Genomic DNA, 6,295 nt, shown 5'->3' with positions numbered 1-6,295 from the left:
TTCAAATTTGGAAACCAAGTCCATTTGATTGTTTTTCATATTTTTTTTCTCAATGTCTACATTCGATCACTGCTGCACTTCAAGAAATTGAAATGTAACGACAGCTGTACAAAAGGACAATAAATTTAGTCTAAGTCAGTCTTACACCAAACTGAGCTTTTATTTTGTCGCGCTCAGCCGGAAGTGTTTGCGCGCGCCTGTGCGTGTGGTTTGACCTTTGAAAAGAGTGCAGGGGAGTGGAGAGGCGCTGGGAGAGGACTCTCACACACTCCCCACATACACACTGAACACACAGTCCGAGGGAAGAGGCGCACAAAGCCCCGCAGCTCTGCACCGTCTGCGCTCCTTTCTCTCGCAGAACCACAGAGGAAAAGTTTTAAGGCAGACAGGAGAGGATTGGACCAAAAAACACGCACAGCCGCTGCTTTGCTCCTGCTCCTGCCTGCGTCCTGGAAGTGGAAAGGTTTTACGCGCTCCGGTCCTGCTGATCTCATTCTGTGGGATTCCGTTTCTCATATTATTCTGCGCTAAATAACAGCCAGTAGTTCTCTGGAGAAAACCTGAAGAGGAGGAAGAAAGAGGAAGATCAAGGATCCGGAGCAGGGCGCGCGCCAGAGGGGCCAAAAACTCAGCAGGTAGGAACGGAGAGCTCAATCAAACTATTGCTGTTTCCTCTTTATTCTTCATCTGCTGCAGAGGATGATGTATGATGCAAAGATAAACCATGCTTTGGAGAAAAGAGAAAATAATAGCAGATAAATATATGTATGCATAAATATGTTTAATCAGATTCAGTTCTGATAGAAATTAAACCGATAGATGCTGCTTAAACTGGGTATATTCTACACTTGCGCACCGAAAAGAGTGGAAATAAAACGCATAAAGTTCTTTCCTGTGCAGAATAATAATCAGAATGATTGTAGATTCCATGTTTACAGTATCATCAGCTGTTTGGCTTCCTCTAGCTGCTATACAGGAACTTTACCAAAACATGTGAGCATCTGCTAAAGAGAAACACATCATACTGATTTATTTATAAAGCACTTCAGAAAACATCAAAGGTCAAAGACAATAAAAACACACTGACCAGAGAGTAAATGATGCTAGAAGGGGGTGGAAATGTGGACAAGAAGCAGAGAAAACATCTTAAATGTGTTTTTTAGATGTGAAATCCACCCATTCCTGAGTACCTGCAAAAGTTCCCTTCTTTCAGGAACCATTAAAAGCCTCCTGATGAGTATAGAGGTGCAGGTAAAGTATGGTTATGGTTGGACAATTAAAAGACATAAAAAAAGTGGAGGGTTTTAAACTCAACTAAAAAGAAATGTGAATATTGTGATCTAATAAGCAGATGTTGATTTAGTTTAATTTAAGATAAACTGGCAGGTAACATTTATTACATTACATTTATTTCCAGAAAATGAAGGTAGATACAGTGATTAAAAAAGAAAAAAGAGAGGGCTGAGAGGAGTGCCCTGTGGTACACCCTATGGAAGTGAATGTTTTAGAATGTTAACAGGTGTCAGTTTTAACCCTTTATAGGGCAAGTTACAGTTTTTGATCACTTGCGTACCCCTTACAAATGGAGTCCCCCCCTCACCCCTGTCCCTCAGTGAGATCTAGAAGCACAAGATCTATATCCAACCATTCAGCAGAGATGCATTTGACTAATTACTACAAATTAATTTTGAAAATTATGTTAACTTGTCAAGAAAAACAGGTAAAAGGCTGATAAAAAGTTAAATAAAGTTAAAAAGTTAATAAGAATCCTTAACAATTATGTTTAGGTCCATAAACTGAAAAAAATTAAGTGTCAGTATCAGCATTAATGCCTCTAAGGTTATGTTGGACCAAAAGAAAAATGTGTTTTTTTTTTCTATATATATTTGGGCAAGTTGCTGATTCTTTTTAATACATTGACATACATTTTTGCCATCTGAATATCCATATTTTTTGAATGATACAAATGTAATAAGGTATTGCCCTGGATTCCAATAACACTACTGGCTTGAAATTTAGATTTCAAAGTATTTCACTGAGTGCCCTATAAAGGGCTAAGCAAGAAATGGTTTCCTGAAAAGCTTTGTGTTAGAAAGCTATTGCTTCTAACTGACAGGTCAGGTGCAATCCCAAAGTGTGTGGTGATGTTTTACACCTAGTTAGAGAAGAAAGAGCAAGACATTATGGCTAACGATTGAGGATAACATCAGCAGTCATCTGCATAGAAATGATTTTAAATGTTTCTGGAAACTAGCGCAAAGTTTCCACAGGTGAGAAGAGCAGTTCAAACAGTGAGAAAAATAGGTGTCCAGAAATGGTGCCTTGTGGGACTCCCCATGAGAAACAATCATTAAAGCTGAGCCTGAAACTTCAGTTCCAAGAGAGGAGGAGTCCCTCCCTGTCTGTTACCATGGCGAGCTTCCAGGGATGCAACCTGAAATTTGTTTTAGCTTTTGTTTTTTTTCCAGAATCAGAGCAGTCAGATGATTCATCATTAAAGTTAGAGGAAACTCCACCTCTGTATGTCAGAGCGAGGGATAATCCCAGATCTCCCAGCTACAGCTAATTTCTACCTGGAAGGATCGCTTCAGTTTTAAAGGAAGATTGTCTGTTTACCTGCAGCTCTGATCTCATCCTACAGCTAGGTGAAACCCCCAGGCTCAGAAATAGAAGGGAAACAAACACCTAAAACATCACACAACAAACAATACTTTGGTTAAAACTGAGTCTCCCAGGGATTAATATAGAATAATCTGCTTCCTGAATGCATTTTACACAAAGAGATTAAATGTTTCACACCGTCTCTTTGCAGAGATCCACTCTATCACATTTAGGACACCAGAGGCAGAGAAGTTTAGGCAATTTTTTGCAGACAATTTGTCACTAAGGAGTGAACATTTGAAGGTTGTGTGAAATCACCCCCTCCTCACTATTAAGGAGTCTACAATGATCCGTGCAACAATAGCAAAAGGTGCCAAATGAGCTGCTAACATCTGTGGAATAAATCGCCTTAAGTCCAAACTCACCGGCGTTTATCTGCAGTGAGTGACTCCTAAACCGACGGAGGAGGACGAGAGCGCCTTAAGAAGCTCCACAAGCCCACATGTTTTTATCATCAATGCTAATGTTCTTTAAGTGACATTTCACGTTCCCTTTATTTTCCACCTCTTCTTTTTCAAATCTGCTCACGTCCCGCGTATCCTGGTTTGATTTCGAGCTTCAAAGCTTCAACTTTTATCTTTATTTTCCTTTTTTTTTTTTTCTAAGATTGATCTAATGGAGAAAGTTATCAGTCCTCTTTAGGTTTATAAACCCACAATAACATAATCGTGGAAGTTATTTTTTTTACCACTGATGGAATAACTGGTGATTCACGAGGGAGTCGGCAAGGAGATTTAGAGCTGCTAAACAAATCGATAAAAAGGTGATTGTTTTGGAGAAAATGAGCTGTTTCTGGGAAGTTTTAGAAGGAAAGCTGTGAAACTGTGACTCTTGATGAGCACCATCGTCCATGGCTGACCTGCACATCTTTCCATGTAACTCTAATACAGATTTCTAGACGGATATCTTCACCAAAAACACAAATATTTGCAAAATCCATGTTTTTATGAACAGAACTCATCCTTCTGTGCTCTGCAGACTCTCCTCTGGCTGCTCTGCAGATCTAAACTCCTCCAAATGTGTGCAGCATCATGAAAAGCGGAAATCTGAGGAAAGCAGTGGAGACCAGGGGTGCTGCAAAGAGGGGGCTGAAGGGGGGCCACCTCAAAGGAAGCATTAAGTTTATTTTTAGGGCCGAATCAATTAATCTAACAAATCGTGATTAATGCACTGCAAAAAGTGCTTTTTTTCTTGAATTGAGGAGGTAAGTGAGACACTTTGCCAATCGAACAAGACAGTTTATATTTGAAATAAGAAAAAAATTATGCATTTTCTTATTTCAAGTGCATATTATCTAATTATCTTATTTTAAGTGTAAAAATACTCATTCCATTGGCAAAATATCTTATTTACCTGCTCAAATTAAGGGTAAATCCAGGTAAATTCAGGTCATTTTTGCAGTGTGGATTATTGAAATAATCTTCAGATAATTAAGTAATTGAGTAAACGTGATCTTAAAACATGCCTTTAGCCGACATAAAAATCCACTTAGAGTTGTAGTTATACCAAAATTAAGAAATATATATATATATTTTGCATTTAAGTTAAAAAAAAAAAGGTTTTGTCTGTCAATATGCTCTATAATCCAGAACTCATTAAGTCAGGAGTTTTAGTCTTAATTCTGTTAAAAATCTTCTTTAAGGAACCTTTTATTATTATTAATCGAACGATCAAAAAAATAATTGTCAGATTAATCAATTAGAAAAATAATAGTTGCAGCCCTTTTTATTTGCTATATGAGTGAAAGAGCAGACAATTATTAATCATTATCTGGATTATAAACCCATAATAATTCCATTTGTGGTTTTGTAAATTTAAGTTAGACAAATAAAGATTTTTATTATTTTTTTTTCATTCTAATTTATTCTTTTATTTTTTTACTTTAAGAATTTTAGATAATGCACTTTAATTTTTCATGAACTCATGATTTGACTGAATCATATAATTTTTTCTAATAAAAATATTGTTTAAAAAATGAATAATCTTTATTAAAAATGCTTTTTTAGGAGGGGTAGTTTTTTCTGTTTTATTAAAAACTGACTCAGCAAATAAATTAAAACTGTAGGGATCTTAGAGGGTGTGTTTGTTTAAACATAATTTTAAAAAATGCAGTAAACAGTAGGTGAACTCTGATCGTTTTTATTCATGTGGGTTTATATTATTTACATTTTAGAAGGTTATTAAGAGCAAATCATTACAAACTAGAACTAAATGAGGGATTTTACTTTCTTTTTTAACAGTGCAGTAAAGTTCTAGAAAGCCTTTGGGAAGCTTTAGTTCTGGTTCTGTTTGGTTCTCCTCCTCTAGACTCCAGGAACCGTTTGGTTGAAGCAGATTCAGGGTTTATTTCTTCTCTGTAAGTAAAGTTAGTTTAAAGATCTCAAATGTTTTTCATATTTGATCCAAACTTCTTTCTCTTTAACCTTTTAAATATCAAACCGATGAATCAATCGATTAACCCTCCTGCTTTACAGCACCTCTGCGTTTCCATCCGTCCCTATATGCTAATTAAAAGCTGGACTCCGGTGAAGCAGCCTCCCTCCCTTCCATCAGTCTGCACATGTTTGTTTGCTTTAGGTTTTCCAGGAGCTTTTATGTTCGTGCTGCAGATAAGGAACTCGCTCCGTGGCATGACTTAACTCTCCCACAGAGGGTTTTTTTCCTCCTCACGTCTTTGTTTTGCTGCTCTGATCTGCTGGCAGACGTCCGTACAGGTCCTCATAAGAGAGTCAGTGCTGAGTCACAACAAACTGGAATAAAAGAGGCGTCCAGGCTTTACATTTGATTAAACCTACGTGTGGAAATAAGTTTTAATCGCCTCGCGTTGATGTCCAGTGCAGCTGTGGCTAATTGTAAGCTGTGTAAAAATGTTCTGGATGGAAGAATTTATCGGCTGTAGAGGTTTATTTCTGTCGGTTTTGTCTCGGGCAGCTTCTGTCTGTGTCATTATTGGAGCCGACGCCTGCCTGGCTCCACCGGCCTATTCTGGGCGAGGCAGGCCCACCACCTACACATCCTGCAGGGGTGGAGAGAGGCATGTGGTCCTCCCGGCAAGCCGGGCCGGCCGGCTGCCACTCCTCAGTCGGCCGAGCCTCGGCTGGGCCTCACATGCACCCAGGAAGAGTGAAAGCCAGGCCTGTTCTCCCTGCCTTGGTCTAAAGGGGCGAGCGTCCGGCGGGGACCGGCTCTGACAATGGAGGATAAACAGAAAGAGATATTTGTCTGTAGAGATGCCAGATATTTCTCATTTAAATTAAACTTCTTCTGTTAATGAGAAATAATATCTGAAATGTCACCTCCAAAGACCTATATATAATATACTTTTTGTTTTTATTTGTTAAAATGATTGAAATTATTACTGATTATTTATTTATTTTTTTTTTTCTTGTCAGAAATCTGATGGTTTTTTTTAGTGGTTTACATTTCAAACTAAAATGTCAATTTATCCTATCTGCCCTTATTCCCGTAGGGGTCACAGCGGGGTCGGCTAGTCCTGTTGCTCATTGGTGGAAAGGTCGGGTAATCCCTGGACTTTAAAGTCCTTCAAAGGCCCAGAGATATTATAGAGTTATTATATTTCACTACATTCATTCATTTATGACCACAGACTGAACATCCAAGCATGAAGAAGCAA

General features: G+C 38.2%; 1 protein-coding gene across 1 annotated transcript in view; it reads left to right on the top strand.

Annotated features, from left to right (window-relative positions):
* The first annotated feature begins 258 nt into the window (after window positions 1-258).
* nab1 (NGFI-A binding protein 1) overlaps window positions 259-6,295 on the top strand; it is a 16,659-nt gene continuing 10,622 nt past the window's right edge. The window contains exon 1 of the mRNA XM_015386669.1: window positions 259-635. The gene's annotated coding sequence lies outside the window, so the exon portion shown is untranslated. The remainder of the gene's footprint in view (window positions 636-6,295) is intronic.

Source organism: Cyprinodon variegatus, unplaced genomic scaffold (genome assembly GCF_000732505.1).
Source record: "Cyprinodon variegatus isolate N-32 unplaced genomic scaffold, C_variegatus-1.0 Scaffold373, whole genome shotgun sequence".
Taxonomy (NCBI): Eukaryota; Metazoa; Chordata; class Actinopteri; order Cyprinodontiformes; family Cyprinodontidae; genus Cyprinodon; species Cyprinodon variegatus.
The sequence above is the reverse complement of the archived record's forward strand: the minus strand, read 5'-3'. Positions and strand labels throughout refer to the sequence as shown.